Genomic DNA, 19,509 nt, shown 5'->3' on the forward strand with positions numbered 1-19,509 from the left:
CTTGAGACCTATAATAAATTGTGCATTATTTTTAATAAAACATGGAAGAAATCTTTAGGTTATTTACACTATACAGCATAAGTTGATGGAGATTTATTTTTGATTCTAATACCTACCTATGATTATAAGGATGTATCTGAATGTATTCTTAAAGGGATACACTACAAATTCTATCATTTATTATATTATGTTCCTAATAATTTGTATTCAGAATCGCACACTATATGATTCCTTACCTGATGCCTACCTCTGAAGAACAGTATCAGAGAGTCAAATTTCTGAAACCTCTGTGAAAATTCTAGGGTTTGTCTCTTAAGTAGAACTGATTCGCTTGGTAAAGTACCTCACCTTACATGTTATAAATTATTAAATAGTTCATATTTTGTAAGATAAACCATTATCCTTGAAATATTGAATTTTATTTATGATTTATTATGGGATAAGCTTTAAAAACAGCTGTTACAGGCAGATACCTTCAACAAAATGTAATTTACTATATTTTCATGTTTGTTTTGAACTTTTGTTTGTTTAATTTTCCTTTTCAAACAGATGCAACAACTATAAAGAAAAATCATTATTACCATGGGAAAAATGCACATTTAGAGATTTTTATATAAAGTTCATCCTACAGTGATGTACAAACTGTCAGCGTTTCCTCTTGGAGACACCCTAATCACTATATTTCCCCATAATCTTCAACATGAAAACTTGTGTCCTTTAATACAACATCTATAAATATGTTACTCTTGGTGATTTGATATTCAAAAATATAAGATTTTTGTTGGTTCTTACAACTTTCTGGTAGCATACATTTTGTAGAATTAGATTCTCAAAAATTAAGATTTTTCTTTCACTTCCCAGCTCTTCCTACCTATATGAAATATATCAAAAGCATCTCAATTACCCAACATTCTCGATATTTCACAATATCGAAAGAACACAAAACAATTTCTTAAAATTTAAGGGCTTCTTTCATCAACTAGGAGAAGGCTATGGTACCCAGGAAAGTATATCTGTCTTTGCAATTTCAAGCAGCCAAAGATGTGAGTTTGTGGAAAGAATGTGGGTGTTGGCATTTGATATCTAGATGTTTTAACATAGCGCCCTGGAGTGCTAAAACATGCCTCATGCTACAAGCATCTGAACTCTTTAGTATGCAAAAATAAACTTAGCTTTTATAGCCATCATGAAAACATTTCTTGCTATATATGCAAACTATAGTTTTTGTTTCCATTTTATTCAAAATGCGAACATGACAAAAGAGAAGCCACTATTACCAGAAGAACTTAAAGTTGCCGAAATGTAAATCAAGATCTTGAATATAGAAGGCAATATTTTTGAAAAGCAGTATATGTGTGGTGAAATAAAACAATACCAATTCAGGTTTTTTTTATTGATGTTTGATACAGCTTCTCACATCCTCAGAATTCTTGTTCTTTACTGAATGTAACCGTCAATTTCATTTCAGTCAATAAGAACTGAAAATTTATTGATAAAAATCTGTTCATAATCTTCAACATTAAACATGATTTCTAAATCAGAAGGTTCTTCAGGGGTGTGTGCCACATTTCCAAGTGTTTGAGTTTTTCAATTGTGACACTTACATTTTTGATGCATCCAATGCTGTCCCTGTGCTCAAGGCTCTGAAGAAGCAGGAATTAAATTAATGAGTTAACAAGCATGCGCTCTTAACCAAGCATTAGCAACCCTGTTCCTAAACATGATTTGTAGTTTAAATTAAAAAGGAGAAAAGTCATGTTGAACCATTTCTCTGAGCAATGAAATAGGTTAAAATGTTTTCTGTGCTCTTCTGTAAATGTCAGTGAAAAATGTCAACTTTGAACCACTGCACAATGTTTGTTTGTGTGTTGTGTTGCTTTACACACGAGGTTCTCCTTTCCGTTTATTTCTCACTAAGAGGTTGCGCTTTGTTAATACGGCTGTGTACAATTTTCTGACAAGTGCTGAACCTATGCGAACAAAAAATGGTTCTTATTTATGATGTGTCAAATTACTGTTCTGAGAGTAGACCTTTTAGGTTGCATTCAGCCTTTAATTTGACTGAATTTAAATGGCATAAAATGCCTTTTAGTTGGGCCTTGGCTGGCATATTATATATCTCATTTCAATGAAAAACATTCACATGCAAATACGGTTTGTTTGGAGTGAGGACAAATGCAACTATCATGACTGATGAAGGCTTTTGATCACAGTTCTACAAACTGAAACCTTGAAAAAGGGGAGGCTATTTGGACAGGCATCTGCAAGCCCATGAATTATTTAGTTCACATTATTCATAAATCTCTTTGAAGAGGAGGTCTTATGAGGTTTTAAGAAGCAGAAATCATAGTCGTGTTGCCAACTTCAGTGTCTGCTGTAAGCGCTGCCTGCACAGAAACACTTGCTTTAAATGTTAAGTCTTCCCAGCCTGGGAAGGGTGTCACATTCCTGTGCCAGCAAGTTTATCCTGTAGCTCCTAGGAACTTGAAAGATTTCTCATCTACTTCTTATTTCTTCTTTCAAAATAGCATAATATGTGGTAGTGTTCACAGAGGATGTAGAAAAACAGGTAGATCACATCTATAGACTAAGCAGTTGCTAATCCAACTTCATAGCAGAACAAGCCAAGCGCATGCCCAACCCCATGACTCTCCATTCCTTGGTTCTTTTGAACTAGAGCTTAAATTCAGAAAGATTTCTTCTACCTAAGATTTCCAATGGGCATTTCAGAATCATTTCTGTATTTCCTCACTTGATCCACTGTGGAAAGTCTGCTGCTAGATTTCAAAGAAAATATTTATTGTGTACAGGTTTTGCATTGTCTTTTGGATCGTATTGTGGATGATTCTGGCTCTGACATTGTCTTTAAAAAGTGGGTGGGGATATTCAATTATATTTTGTTCACTTGAACCTCTAAGCAATATTCTAAACTTTAAAATTAATGAACAGTTACAGACTATGCTGATGAATTACTGTCTCTGCCCTCCAGTTTTAACTGTGTGATATTAGCTATTCAATGCTGGAAGGAAAGCTAAACAAAATAATCTTTAGTGATATCTTGTAGTTCTGGGTTTCTCTAATTCTCTGAAATCATCCCAATTGGAATTTTAGGCTTAATATAAAAGTCAAATGCAAACAACTTTAATAAGTTCAGTCCCAGTTTGACTATTTAAAAATTCTGAGAACTGATTATATCTTCTATTCCTCTTGAAATTATGTATATTCTTCAAACTATGAGACTTCACATGTATTTATGATATACACATATAGTGCTTTATACAGTTATGAACAATAGTCTGGGGCCCAAATTTCTCCCTTGTTAGATACATTGTTAACTCATGAGTCTAAAGAAACAGACTATTACTAGAAATGGTTACTCAAAAGTAAGAGGTTTGTTCAGGAGGAATTTCGTTTCTTAAATGGTCATGAGTTTTACAAGTCCTGTGGACGTCTTCTCAGAGCCATTTTGATAGATTTTCTTAGTAGCTCTCCTGCCTCAATTTCTACATACGTAGTTTGGAATAGATAGTTTCTGAACTCAGAAGTCATATGAATCCCAATACAATTATAGGCATCATGGAAACCTAAAACAGAATCAATAAATTACCTATTTACCTGTGAAAATTGTTAGTATTAACCTTATACATTATAGGATATGAAAATTATCTAGAAGAAAACTCGTTTAAGAATTTGCTTTCTGTTTACTGATGAAGTCATTATTTATTCTAGCCCTGTTATCATTTGAATGCAGGTTCTAGATTATGCAAAGTGATTATCATGTAACAGCCTGAGAGAGTGGAACAAAACATATTATTAATATTCTATTCACAGTCTCAACCTCAAAATAGGATGGAACAGCTTAATACTAGCAACAACACTAAAAAGTAAAATAAACTCTTAATAATGAATTATAGTCTTTATTTTTATGTATTTTATGAATTTTGGGGGCTGGAGAGATGACTCAGTGGCTAAGAGCACTGCATTGACTGCTTTTTCCAAGGACAGAGGTTCAATTCCCAGCACCCACATGGCAGCTCACAACTGTCTGTAACTCCAAGATCTGAGTCCATCACATGCAGGCAAAGACCAATGCCCATAAAATAGGTAAATAAATGAATAGCTCTTTACAAAAAAGATGAGAAAGAATGTGAATTTTTTTGTTTATCAGACTTATTTAGGCAATCGTCTAAATGGTAAACTTAAGTTCTGCATGTAGTATGTAGTATATAAAATGGATATAATGGTTTTATTAGCTGAAACAAGCACCTGTGTTACTCACAGAGCAGCAAGATTTAACCTTCTCCCAGGTGTATTGCAGTAAGAGGTCCTGAGAATATGAGAATACACAATTTGCCTTTGTATAATTTATTTGTATTGAACAAATAATGCCGAGTCCCCTTTCTAATGAAAAAGTTATTTCCAAATATCATTTTAACTTGGATTTAAAATTATCTGAATATAATATAAACATACAATTTGTGATATTTGTCCTCATGAGGAAATCATGATTGCTTTGTGTTCATAATTGTTTTTGTATTGCTTTTATTACAAATGATTTGTACAGTTCCAGAGATGAAAATCCTCTATTTTCTTCTAGGTATTTCTACTCATGTTTTCAATAAGCTCAAAGTGTTCAAAAATCCTTTAAAAAGCATTCAAATCTGTTTACAACTGCTAATATAAACAAAAAGTCATTTACCTCTCGTGTGAATAAATTTCTAATCTTCAAAATAAAAAATCAGGAAAATTAAAATTAATTTAGCAATTCAATTGCAATATGGAAATTATATATCAAATATATAATATATAGACTCAGTTTCACAGGACCATGACCCTAACTGAAGTGTAAATGGCAAAGAGATTAGAAACATGACAGTGGAGAACTCGACCGAGTAGCTGTAGCTGTTGTACAATAGTCTGGATGTCACCTTTCATCTTGCTCAGGCTCTTCCTTGGGGAAAACTGCCAGAGGGCAAGGGAAAGAGTTGAATATGTGCTTATGTATGGAGGAATTTGACCTTGCCTGCTAAACTGATTCCCTTTTGATGTTCTGGAGTTTAAATGGGTGACCTGAAACAGAGAGAGGCAGATTAAACAGAGTCCTTTAATTTATTCTTAACCATGTACCTCATTTGCTCCATTTCTCTAGATTTAACTCATTATCTAGTAATTAGAAGTCAGGGAACATTGACTTTATGTTTCTTGCATGATTATTTACCTAAACAGAACTGGCCCAGTCAGTACATGATCCTCAGTTCCATATCCCACCCAATCTAGTTATATTTTCTCAAAATCTGATACTTTTCTCAATAATGTACCATGGAAATAAGTTATTCCATTATTCTATTATCTGTATTTTCATAGAAGCGTTTCTCTTTTTTGCCCCAACTTTTCTCACAACTTCCTTGCACTGATGCTGTAAGCTCCAATGTGAGCTTCACCTAGACAATCCACACACCCATAATAGTGATTGTCAAACACTTGCAGTTTGCTTTACACATTTATCACGAAACCCTCTAGTTCTCGAATTGAAAATCATTCACACTACTAAAACAGATTCCAGAAATTAGTTTTTCCTAGAAAAACTAAGTTATCAATATTATAGTGCAAACTCTAAAAAACTCATCTGTGCACAGTGATGAAATAGGCAATCTATATCTTAGAAATGCGTAAAAACTCATAATGGGGATATTTGTATTATATGCTTCTTTATCTGTCACCTTCTTATTTGAGTTTAAATTGGAACTTACAAATGAATACCCACTATCAGTTGTATCTCATAACTAGAAAACTTTATGAGCATAAAGCATGCTTAGCCGCATTTAGACTAAAACATTACCTATCATTACCAACTCTCCATAATCAAAGTGAAAAACCAAGAGAACTGTAGCTTAAACTATGGGCTTTGTTGTTACTCATGTGCAAACTTGTGTTCATAGGTGACAAGAAATGTTAAATTCTAAAATGATGATGTTGATCCAGAAAGTAACACAAACGTAGAGTAAAGAAACACATAGACAATCTCTCTATTTTCTTCTAGGTATTTCTACTCATGTTTTCAATAAGCTCAAAGTGTTCCAAAAGCCTTTAAAAAGCATTCAAATCTGTTTACAACTGCTAAAATAAACAAAAAGTCATTTACCTCTCGTGTGAATAAATTTCTAATCTTCAAAATAAAAAATCAGGAAAATTAAAATTAATTTAGCAATTCAATTGCAATATGGAAATTATATATCAAATATATAATATATAGACTGAAAATTTTGAGTATGCTCACTAATTTTGCGAGTTATTCTTATTTATAAATAAGTTTATAACCATTTCTTCCGTCTAGCAATTTTTGTGTACTTCAAATATACACACACACACACACATACGTTTATTCAAACTTAGTCATTGATGATTAAGGTAAAAGCATAAAATCAAATTTTAAGAGGTAGATGTAGAACTATAAGAGACATTTTATTTAGCAATGCAATAATGACGGCCCAACCATTAGATAACTTCTTTACAGAGAATCAATTGCTATTTCTAAGCCTTTTAGGTTAAGATGTGACTAAAAAATTGAAGGTTTGAATTCAAAATCTGATTAGACTTGAAAACTTTTCTGAACAAGTACAAGGACAAAAGTCACAAGCCTTTTGGGTGATATATTTATTAACACATATAAAATGAGCAATATGAAAAAGAAATAATCATATATATTACACAAATACCAATATAGCTATGTGGTGTACTTATAGCTTAAATCATATTATGCTCTATCTTTCTAGAATGAAAATAATTACTTTTGAGTGGAAACTACTAACATGTCTTGTTTTTGAAATAATAAATAAATCAGAAGTATTTTAATGTCACCTGCTAAGCTCCTGCTTACTGCAGGTCATGGAGAAACTTATAAACTGAACTCAGTCCATGAACAGGTAACTGATACATTTTTCAAGGCTGGCAATTTGCACCATGATGTTAGTCAAAAGTATTGTACTAGTAGTAAATAACAATATTTAAAAAGAAATGCCTGGTTTTTATTGGTATATTTAAATATTTTTCTATTTCTATTATCAGAAATACTCCAAAATAATGGAAATATAATCATCTTCTCACATGTAAAGATTGTTTTTAAATAAAACACAAATGGAAGATAATTATTAATAAAAATTTTCCAAAATAACTTTTTAAACTACTAACAATACTTTTATTCCACTTAAATATTATCATAATAAAATATACAGTGTTCAATAAGAGTTCACGGAAATCATATCTGCGTGCATATGTGTGTATACGTGTGTTTGTGTATAGCACTTGACATTAAATAAGGGGCTCTTTAAATTAATTCAGGAACACTTAAATTCTCCTTCTAAGCAACACTCACATTGGCATTGTCCTATGCATGCATTGAACAAACAGATCAACTGCCAAAAAAAAAGTGTTCAATTTTTCAGTGTTTGTATTGAGTTGGCATGTTTTCTGCCTTTTGTTTTATTAAATATCAGAAGTTGAATCTAGAAGCTTCAATGCATTCAAATCTACTTGTCACTGTAGCATGAGAGACACAGCATAAGGGATGAGCATAATGACTTATGCTTTAGAGAGCAGTCTAAGCAAGCATGCTACTTTCAGTCTGGCCTGTGCAGAAGGAGGTAGATAATGCTGACCACATCATTGCTATAACCAGGCAACAGAGCAAAGGCAGAACCAGAAACAGATCTCATTCCAAGAAAACCATTTCTCTAGAGCACACCTAAGCTCTTGAATGTGCTACAGCTTCCCTGCCCTGGCTATTTCTCACCAAATCCTAATACCAGGTTCGATTATTTTGACACATAATCAAATAAAAATTAATTCTACTGTCCTGTGAGAAGGAATAGTGGGTCTTCTATTCTCACTCCTTTTTCTCTTTTTACATTGATTTTATATTTTATATATTTTATCTAAATTTGATGTTTGTATTTTTAAAGAAATGGTGCTCAATATATATTAATTTAAAAATGGAAGGAAGAATTTAAAATGCAAGATAAAAACCTATCAAAACACTTCAATAGCACTCTCATTAGCTAAGAGTAGAAGGATCTATATTTATTTAGCAACAGCTCTGGATGAACATGAGTAATACTATTTCAATGTATTAAATGGTATCTTGATAACTTGAGCAGGTCCTCTCAATGCATCAATAAAATAATTAGTATTATCCATATATTGCTAGTAACACAATAATTGAAAGAATGCATTACAGTTATGGATTACAAATATAAAATCGCAAAGCTTGCTAACCTCTCTACTCTTTCCTTCCAAGCATATTAATAGTTCCTGAAATATCATTTCAGTGATGTATAAGAAACATCATTCCTTAAAGAATTATTAGATAAAAAACTAGCCAAATGCCTCTTTCAATAGGAATAATAAACCAAATTGATAACAAAGTGAGTTCATATTTCCTTTTGATTATTATATTGTATTTTGGAGGTCATAGCTTTAGTAATTATTATTACCACTCTTAATTATTTTTCTGGATTCTTGCAGAAAACAAGTTTTATATTATTTTTAAAATTATATTTATTCTCATAACTTTAATTTATAAATATACTAACTACTAATATGAAAACCACTATGAACAGTAGCAATGGTATAGTTATAACTTAGTACTTTGTTATAAAAGTGATGGACTTTTGTGGCATATCTAAAACTTTTCCCTCGTCAAAACACCTTTAATTCTCTCTTTTCATTTTAACTATGCACAACTAAAATTACATTTTAAGGTAATTTTCGGTCTCTTTTGGGTGGTGTACAGCGTGCACTTTACAATTGACTTATAATTGGACTGTGCTGACAGTGGAAAATCTTACGAGTATTGAACATGACATTTATGACAGTATTGCTGTCATCTTGGCCTCTTTTATTGAAAATGTGGAGAATTATAATTGGGCTAACAAGCCTGGTAGCCTGGCCTCTTTCCAATTATACTAACCAGGCTGGTCTAGTATTAGCTGCCTGAACACCCGTAGAAACAGGCATTTGTTTTCCTTTCTATTTTATTTTTGTAGTTTCCCAAGAACCTAAGAATTAAATCCTCTCTGCCTTTATGTAATGAGAAATGTAGCTCATTTAATTCTACCAACAATTATGAATGTTTGTTTATTATAAAGTTTATTTTCTTAATTTGAGTACAATTATTTCTTATGAAAAACTGACTGTTGCTGTTACATGGTAGATATTAATTATTTTCTCGATAATTTATGAGTTTGGGGCATCTTTTTTATTTGAATTTGTTCCCAAGTGATAATTTGATTTCTAAGTAAAAATTATCTTCTCATAAACAAATCAACATATTGATATATTGGAATGTATCCTTTGATATTTGGGCAAAACTTTACATGAAATAAAATAACAAGAGTTTATTCTTAAATGCAATATAAAAGAATCTATAAGATAAAAATATCTTCAGTTACCATAATTCTAAAATACACTAAAATTCCATCAATGAGTTGAAACCCAGGTTGTTGTAGAAAATAAATATTAAGAAATGCTAAAAAGTCCCTGAGTTTCCATCCTATGAATTTAAGATTGTGTCTTTACTACTTCTTTTCTGTAGGTACATGAAAACAGCCCTAGATAATATCCTAAGAAAGCAAAATGTCCCTGTGTTTCTTAAGGATCCGTTCATAATGCTTCATATTGCATGATTGTGTTTAACATAAAAGTACTATGAACTTATACTTAGCTAAACTTCCTTGAGATTATTCTTTGGGTCTGAATGCCATGATGACCAAAGAATAAATCATTCTTTGCCATAGCCTCTCCTTTGTAGTAGATGTAAAACTTAATACTCAGGGAAGGTCTGTGAATTGAACTGAAGACTTGTATTTCCAGTTAGAGTATGGGGTACGTCCTTCAACGCTAATAGGCAGCAAAAATGCTTCCCTCCTTTTTGAGCACCCATTTCTTATTTACATCTCATCAACTAAAGTAATGGAATTTCTAGGTTTCTCAGTTATGAAGACAACCGACTGCCCAGATGAGTTTGCTTTAGTTTGGGTTTTTATTGCTGTGAAGAGACACCATGACCACGGCAAGTCAGGCAACAGACATACTGCTGGAGAGACAGTAGGATGTTCTACATCTAGATCAATAGGCTTCAAGAAGAGCACTGTGACACTGGGCCTGGATTGAGCATTTGAAAACTCAAGGAACACCAGCTGTGAGATACTTCCTCCAATTAGGCCACTTTTACTCCATTTAGAACATACCTCCTGGATAGGACTTAACTAGGCCCTCTGAATGTGGGTGACAGTTCTGGGGCTTGAGCAGTCTGTGGGGCCACTGGCAGTGGGACCAGGATTTATCCCGATTTCATGAGGTGATATGTTGGAGCCCATACCCTAAATTGGGATACCTTGCTGTCTTTTTTTTCTTTGCTTTTTGTTTTTAATTTTAATTTACTTACCGTGTTTGTGTGTTCTCTCCTTCTACCATGTGGGTCTTAGGGATGGAATTCAGGTTGCCAGGGTTGCCAGAAGCAACATTGACCTATTGAGTCAGCCATCTCTCTTGTCCTAAAGTAAGGATTCTTTATAAAACCATTTCATTTACTTATATGCATGTATAGAAGTAGGAAACAAATGGATTTTCCCCCACACAAAACGAAAACAAGAATGCATTCTGCATACAGGCTTGCCTGTACTAGAAGGCAGCTGAGTTTTAGGGGTGACTGTTGTGGGCAAGCCCGAAGGTCAGAGTAAGAAGAAGATCTAGGCAGTTTCCCCCGTCACCCTTAGCAGGCAGTTCAGTCTCAGTGTGTCATTCATTATACATTCAGTGTAATGAATTCCCCAGAAAACTGGGTAGCTATAATCTCTATACCCATTCTCTGGGCCTGAGGATGTAGGCATCCACGCTGCCACTTGGTACTTCTGAGATGCTGACCTGATGCTGAGAAATCCTTCTCTGTGTCCTCAGTTAAAACCCTGTGGCTTCAGAGGCTAGCATCTCTGTGCCTAGATTACCTCTTGACCCAGGGGGTTTCGGGTCACTGAAAGAGAACTCTCAGAATAAAGATTTTTTTCCTCTTGGTTCTTAATATTCTTAGACTTTCTCTTTCCCTGCTCATGTTGGAAAATCTTGGGTAATTATGAACAAAGCATTCTTTATGTATTTTTTCTCCTCACTGAATGGTTGCTCACTTCACCCCGTGGATGCTAACTGTGGCCATTCATTCTGTTCTCATCCTTTACATGAGAACCGAGAACATATATTTTCCCCTCATTTTTTATTAAAAATTTCCATCTCCTCCCCTCCTCCTCCCCCTTCCCTCCCCTCCCCTCCACCCATCCCCCCACTCTGTATTTATACAGGAGAAGGGATTGATCCTGCCTCAACTTTATATGCCAGACTTTCTTGACTCCTGTGGTAGTCTGAATAAAAATGCCCCCCCCCCCCATAGATTCATAGGAAGTATCAATGTTAGACTTGTCTTTTTGGAGGAAGTGTCACTGGGCAACAGGCTTTAAGGTTTCAGAAGCACAAGCCAGACTACTTACTCACTGACTCTTGCTATCGCTGGTGAATTTGAATGTAGAAATTTCAGCTACCTCTCCAGAACCATATCTAAGCTTCCTACCATTACAATAATGGACCAAATTTTTGAACTGTAAGCCAGGCCCAGTTAAATGTTTTCCTTTGGAAGAGTTGCCATGATCATGGTGTCTTCATACCAATAAACCCTAAACTAAGACAAACACCATGAGGTTTCCCCTTTCCAATTTAGCATGTCTGTTTTTGTTATAATTGCTCAGGTTGTGTTTATGCAACCATATTGCTGAATTATCTGTGCATTTATGAAGATATCCTCATATTCTGAGTCTTAAAATCTTTCTGTTCTGAAATGTTCCCTGAACTAATGTGATTGTTCTGTAGAATTAACAACTCAGGTTGAACAGACTATAATCTTTTTTTCTCAAAATTTTGACTAGTTGTGGTTTGATGTAGTTGTCTCTGTCTATTGCAAATTTAAGTTCTAGAAGCCACATATATTCAGTATAAAATAATAATAGGGTGTTCTTGCAGCATGGGTACTTAATTTGGTAATTAAAGCTGTGTAATTTCAAGTTTTTGAACCTACAATAGATGAATGAATACCAAAAAGTTTCCAGAATATGTTGAGTATATGATTGGTGAAAAAAGGGTACTCAAATTACACACTCTTATGAATTTCCCTCTACAGGTTATGTGTTTGTTTTTTAAATAGTATTAAATACACTTAAGCCATTTATAAATATCCTTTAAATGATTATTAATTAAATATGAATTAAGAAAGGTAAAGAAAGAAAGATAATTGTTTCTTTAAAAGAATTCAGTGACTTGCTTGGGATTTCCTCTCAACTTCTTTATTAAAATTATTTAAGAATTTTAATCTTTTACTAACAATATATAACAATCAAATTTCTTTTTCATAGTATATGTTTTGGACTTTCACAACTTTGACTAACAATAAGATAATCTCTGCTTTTCTACCTGAGATCTGTCTCACATCTAATGTGTCTCTTTCTTCTTCTTGTGCATCCTTTCCTTGGTATCAGCGGCTGCTTCAAAAAGTAAAGTCAAAGGTGAGCCTTATTCCTTTCTGCATGACGTGTGATGCTTCTATTTCTGCTCAGTCTCCTATTGTCTCTTTAATGATGAAATCACTTCTATTGGTAACAGCATTCTTTTGCTCTGTGTCTTTTTTATAAATTTCTACAAACATGAATACATTATTTAAAGATTCAGTTTGAGATGCATGTCCATATTTCCATGGTTGTTGTAGTGTAACTTTTCTGCACATTATTTTATGAATTGAAGTGCTTTGATTAGATGACTTTTTGCTTTCTTCATAAAATTGAGAACTAGATGAACTATACCATATAAATAACGTTAATAGAAAATAGTGTGAGCCTTCATAGAATTACTTAAAATCAAATGTTCTAAAAATTAAGTAGTTTTCACTCTGAGATTCTCTTTATTGATGTTCTTTCATTTTATGTGTAAATTTAGTTTTTCTCTAAAAGATATATTAAATATGATGTCATGGGTTTCATGCATTTTGTCAATGCCAAAGATGTCTCCTTGAAAGAACAAAAATTTGCCCTAATGTTTTCAATAATTAATGAGTTTAAAAGAACCCAAATATATATATGATGTGTGATAAATATAAAATTCATACTTTTCACTTCAATATTTCCCAGAGTTATTAATGATATCTAAAATGCTGTAAGGGCTGGCATATAGCTCAGTGCCAGGATGATTTCCTAGAAGCACAGGCCTTTCATTCAACTTCAAGTACACACAACAACAAACAAAACAAAACAAATTAATGAAAACCCTTTATTTTCTTAAATAAGTTAAGCTAGCTTGCTTAAACTTTGGGCTCGGGTTCTAGTGCTGTAGTTTAATTATCAGGATTACTACCATAATTGCTGCTTCCTATCTCTAAGGTCAAGAAATCTTTACAATTGTTCTAAAGACAGAATTGTTTATACAGCCCTATGGATATAGAGATGAGAGGCAATCTATTGAAGCCTGTCTCCTAAACCCTTAGCCTGCTTCCTGTCCCATTGGATGTGGCTTCTGGCATAGTCACATGATTTTCAGAGTGGTTGGTGAATATTAACAACAAACATATTCACAGTCCAATAAAAGTTACGCTTGATAATGAGTTAATGCTCATAAACTTTTAAACATAATGCATTTTATAATAAAAGGTTACAAAGTGTGGTTTTAACAAGGAGCAATTAGAACAATTTATAGTAACTATTAATTGTGGAGAGTAGCATGTAAGTATAAAGAGGTTATGTTATGATTGGAGGTGCTCGTGAATGGTGTAGAACATGAAATGGTTCTTGAGGATGGAAAGGAAGTGCACATAACCTGAAGTTTAGGGTAACTAAAGTTACAGAATCAGGCATGAGAACAGTGCATTATAATCAAGAAAGAGGTCATTTTTAACTACACACTGCATGTTTGTCTGGGTACTCAGAAAAATAAATTTGAAAAAACCCTGTTGTACTAATCAAGTATTTACTGACTTAATAATTCTCAAAAGTGAGTAAAGCTGTAGGACAAAAGATAGAGAACTTAAATGTAAGAAAGTAAACACATGACCGAGAAACACCGCTATAGGTCGTACTCTACAGTAGCTGGAGTTCTATAAGCCAGGCAAGCTTCTGTGCTCTGTTCAGTGATTCTTGCCCCTCCTTCCTTATCTCCCCTCTCTACAAGTCCGAATGGAATCTTGCTGCACTTTGTCCTATGCCCATTCTATGCATGAACAAGAAGTTTAAATGGCAAAATTGCACTTTTAGAATCAATTAAATCTCAGTGATTTACATTATATCACAGTGATATACATTTTGCTGACATTAATGTTTTACATGCATTCACACACAAATGTAAATGAAAAATCTGCCAGTACCTGACCTCCATCCCTTATTTTTCCACTCACAATCATATACTTAGGTATGTTTTTACCCTGCGAGAAAATATCTAACATTGAGAACCACTGATGACAGGAAGAAGAGAGAAAATATTTGAGAATTTAATGTTTCCCCTCAAAATTGTGGACTCTTGAGCACTCTCTGGTGTATGTGGCAAGCTAGTGTCACACATTTTGCAAAGATGGCACACAAGGTGGTATCTTCAAAAATGCCAACTAGACAGGGCCTCCCTGGCTGCCTGTCTGCAAAGCACCAATAGCTACCCTCAGGAAGCATAGATCTACTACATGCAAGAGCATGCTTTTCAATTTTGTTCATGTTCTGTGCTGTTCCTGAAAGTTTATTATTATAATAATTAAACTATAAGAAATAAAAAAGAAAGATGGACATTAAATGAAGATATCTGACAGAATTGCTCCAAAAAGATAGACATGCCTGTGGAAAACCACACAAAGCTATGTGTGCACAAACACACACCTGAACACATATGATTATATATGTAAACAAGAACACTAACACATACATATTCAAACTAGAATACACACATGAATATACACACATGCAGAGAGAGAGGAAAGAGAGAGAGAGAGAGAGAGAGAGAGAGAGAGAGAGAGAGAGAGAGAGAGAGAGAGAGGAGAGAGAGAGAGAGAGAAGAAAAACTGAACAGAAGCAAAGAGACAAACAGCAGACAATATGAAACATTGAGCCTCAGTGCTCAATTCTCTTTGCTATTCACAATCATAATGTTTTGTGCTCATTAAATGAGAAAAGTCTAAGAAAACACAAACTATTGAAGCAGGAAGTTTCGATGTCTGAGGCTGAGAAAACACTAACGACATTACATCCTGGATCCTACTAATGCATTTCTGAAGCTGTATTTTCTTCCTGTTTTGCAGATGGTGACATGACTTGTCTATTTAAGTTTTCTAGAAACATTTCTCTTGTTTTTATCCATGAGTGTTAATTAATATAATCACCGTCTTTAAAGTTTCTTACATTAATAGTCTCTGGTCTAGTACTTGTCACTATCTTCTTGTAGAATATATCCATTATAATATTAAAAACTATTTTTTTATTTTATCCTGCAAAATTGAATTCACCACAGCTTCTTTCTTATAGCAACAGCGTCTTAAAACGCATTTCACTTCCCCTCCCCTACAGCCCTCATGGCACTTATAGGCACTTAGTTATCAAATTGTCCCGATTCTGTCCCCACAGTAGCTTTTATGTGAATCTCTCGTCTTCAGAGAATGTGAATTCCCTCTGAGCTTGCCTGGAGTTGTTTTTAACTAGTTTCCTGCTTAATTCTCAACCCAGTACAGTCTACCCTGCATCTGTATATCATACTGAACTTTAAATAGGATCATCAATGCTTAGGCACTTAGGAAGATAAAGAAAGAGCATTCTAGAGAATTCTCAAAATAAATTTGTGTAACATAATTTTAATCTTATTATTGAGTTATACAAATTAGAGTAAATTTATCTTAAATTAATATTTTTTCATAATTTTTATAATTTTAATAATCTGAATTTAGGAAAGTATTTTACTCTCCAATTTTCATTTCTTTTTTTCTATTCAAACTTTGGCAAAAATAGAAAAGATTTTATGCCATTTCTAGCTCAATAGTATTTAGTTATTGCTTTCAAAGCAGATGCCATAACTCTTAGAATCATATTATCATTATAAAATTCTCAGATGAAAATTAGCATAATTATTCTGACTTTCCAAAAGAATTAAGAGATACAGCAGAGTTCTCAACTACTTGAATTAATATATATATTAATATATATATATAATATATAGTTTGAAACGGAAAGTGGCAACTATATTTAAATTTGCTTAATTTTGGAATACTTAAGATAATTTGATAATCTTAGTCTCTGAATGTGTATTTGAATATGATATGCAATCAAATATAATATTTAAGTTAAACATAAGGTGACATAAGACTTTAAGGTTGAAACATTGTTTTGGAACTCCCATGGTTTGCCTTAGGTGGAACACAATTATTTTATTTTGTGTTGTAAGGAGATTATGCAGGTTAAGACTTTTATTTTCAAGACAGACATGGGTTGAACCCTGTTTTAGCAATATGTGATGACTTGGTAATTCTTCAAACTTTTCACTATAGTCAGTTTCAAAATTAGATTGGTCTACCTACTGAAAGAGATTAATATGGAAAGCTATACAACCTCTCAATAAATTTTATTTATTTGTTATATTACTATCACTTTTCAAATGGCATCTCTAATGGGAACAAACATATATCAAACAGTTGAAGACATGCTTAAAATATTTTTGAGTATCAGTTGAATTTCATTGTTACAATAACACTCATAATGTTATAATCATTATAAACTGAGATGACTCCTGAACATATAATGTCAATAAACCACTATTAAGCAGCCTATTTTTCTTATTTTTATATCTAAAACTAAATTGTATAAATATCACAGGTAAAATTAATTTTAACTCAAATCAAAGAAAAAAATGAGTATTAATAAAGTTATTATTAAATAATTGATATGACACTTAATATATAAAATTAACTTGTTTTTCATTATCAGTGAAAGGACAATTGAAAAATTTAAGGCAAAACAAAATTTAAGTGCTTCTATAAATCCATGCTTAATTTTAAATTAAAAGAACTCATACAGTTTCAAAACCTTCACCAAAGTAACTAATCAATAAACAACTTTTGAAGCTTGTGTTTATTTACCCTGTAAAAGGCTGAGCTATAGAAGCAAATGAAGTAGGTAAGCACATGGAATAGAATGGTAAAACATCTTATCTTACTGTGATTTACAACCACCAAGGACTCCAGGTGAAGATATTGAAGTGTGTCTTTCTACAAGACAATTTTCCTTATGTACATCCCAGGTAATCTTACTGCTCTAAGATATTTATTAAAGAAAGTACCATACACAATGGGGAAATGAGTTTTATGAGTATATAATTTGATACTAAATATTATGCTATCAATTAAACATCTGAAAATAATAATTTAAGAAAACTAATCCTTCTTGGATCATAGTATGGATCTTGCACAAAACATTTTGTCATTGTTTTCTCAGTCAAACCTCCCAAAGTACTCTGAGATAGGTGGATTCTTTCTCTTCTTTTAAATTGTTTTGTCGAAGGAGCTGCTGGCCACTTCTCTCCACCCGGCTCTGATCCGACTGGCTAGCTTATGCCCTGAAATAACAACACACAAACTGTATTCATTTAAACACTGCCTGGCCCATTAGTTTCAGCCTATTACTCACATCTTGACTAACCCATATCTAATAATCTGTGTAACACCATGAGTGGTGTCTTACCGGGAAGGATTCAGCATGTCTGACCTGGCGGCTGGCTCCATTGCATCTGACCCAGAGAGGAGAGGCATGATGATTGCCGGAGGCATCTGCCTCACTTCCCTTCTTCCCAGCATTCTGTTCTGTCTACTCCACCCACCTATGTTCTAAGCTATCAGGCCAAGCAGTTTCTTTATTAATTAACCAATGAAACAGCAGATAGATAGAAAAACTCCTACATCAATGTTAAAAATAAGAACAAAGACTTAAAATAATTGCTTAAGGTTGCAAAAGATTTAGACAGAACAAAGATGTCAAACAAGACAAGCTAACTATAGATGTCAAGTTCTAATCTGCAAAAAATTCTAATGAGACAATGTTAATTCTCACTTCACTTTTCCTAAATATTATTTAGTATAAATGTAGGTCTAGATTTACCCAGGTAGGAGTAGAGCTCAGAGTGAGGATGGATTGATTAGCACAACTCTTTAAATGGAACGGTTGCAAAGAACATATTTTTAATGTACATTTGTTGTTGTTATTAATTTGAAAGTTTGCTTCTGTGTGCATGGGTGCTTTGCCTACATGAATTTCTGTGCACCACATGCATACCTGATGCCCAGAAAAAGAGAAGATGATTTCAGAGCCCCTGAAACTGGAATTATATGTATTTTTTTTTCTCAAAAAGTTTTTTTTAATATCATTTTTATCTTGAACCATTCAAAAAACTCAAATTAAGCCAGGCACCCCTGCAATGTGAATGCTTAAGAGGCTGAGGCAGAGAACTGTGAGTTGAAAGCTAGCCATGGCTTCTGGGATGAAACTGTCTCAAACAAACAAATATCTGATTGGTTTTAACCCTAAAATTAAAACACTTTAAAATGCAATAAATACAACAAAATGCGCCTTTTTCGTAACAGAGAATCAGGAATACTTATTCCCTTCTTGGCACATCTGTATTTTCTCAGTGCTTTACACGTGTGAGAAAGGAGTTATTTTGAAACAACTTTCAAACTTATTAAAGTCTTTCTACTTATATTTGTAGACAGGCGTTAAGATTTCTGAAGGGTTCCATGGCATCTTGCAGGCTCCTGTTTTTCGAGACAGGGTTTCCCTGAAGTGTCTAGAGCATGTCCTGGAACTAGCTCTTGTAGACCAGGCTGGCCTCGAACTCAGAGATCCGCCTGCCTCTGCCTCCCGAGTGCTGGGATTAAAGGCGTGCGCCACCACCGCCCGGCTTGGAATTATATGTATTTTTGAGTTACTCTGTGACTGCTCAGAATCAAATTGTGGTCCTCTGGTAAAATAGCAAGTCCTCTTAACAGCCTTCTCTCTAACTCTCCACTATATTTCTTATTTATAATTCTAGTTTTATTCTGTTTTCTACATGTCTCATTCATTTACTTTATGATAATTATATTGGAAAATTAATAAGGTAATTTTACAATTAAATGATAAATTTTCTAGATACACTTCAAACACAGATAACATGAAATGCCAAGCTAAGAGCATCAAAAGAGTATACACATGAAAAATTAATCTTAGGTGGCTAAATGGGCAAAAAATAGACAAATCTAGTTGATTCTAAAGTGCAGCTTCATTCAGTTTAGTTTGTTTTAATTTCTTGCTGTGTTGAGATGTTGACATGTACTTCTTTTCTGGTGTTTCTCATTTATTTCTGTTGTGTAACTGTACTGTTCATGTTGCTCAATACAAATTAGTCTGGCTCCTGAAAGATAGAGCCCTC

The sequence above is a fragment of the Arvicola amphibius genome, chromosome 10 (assembly GCF_903992535.2).
Source record: "Arvicola amphibius chromosome 10, mArvAmp1.2, whole genome shotgun sequence".
Classification (NCBI taxonomy): domain Eukaryota; kingdom Metazoa; phylum Chordata; class Mammalia; order Rodentia; family Cricetidae; genus Arvicola; species Arvicola amphibius.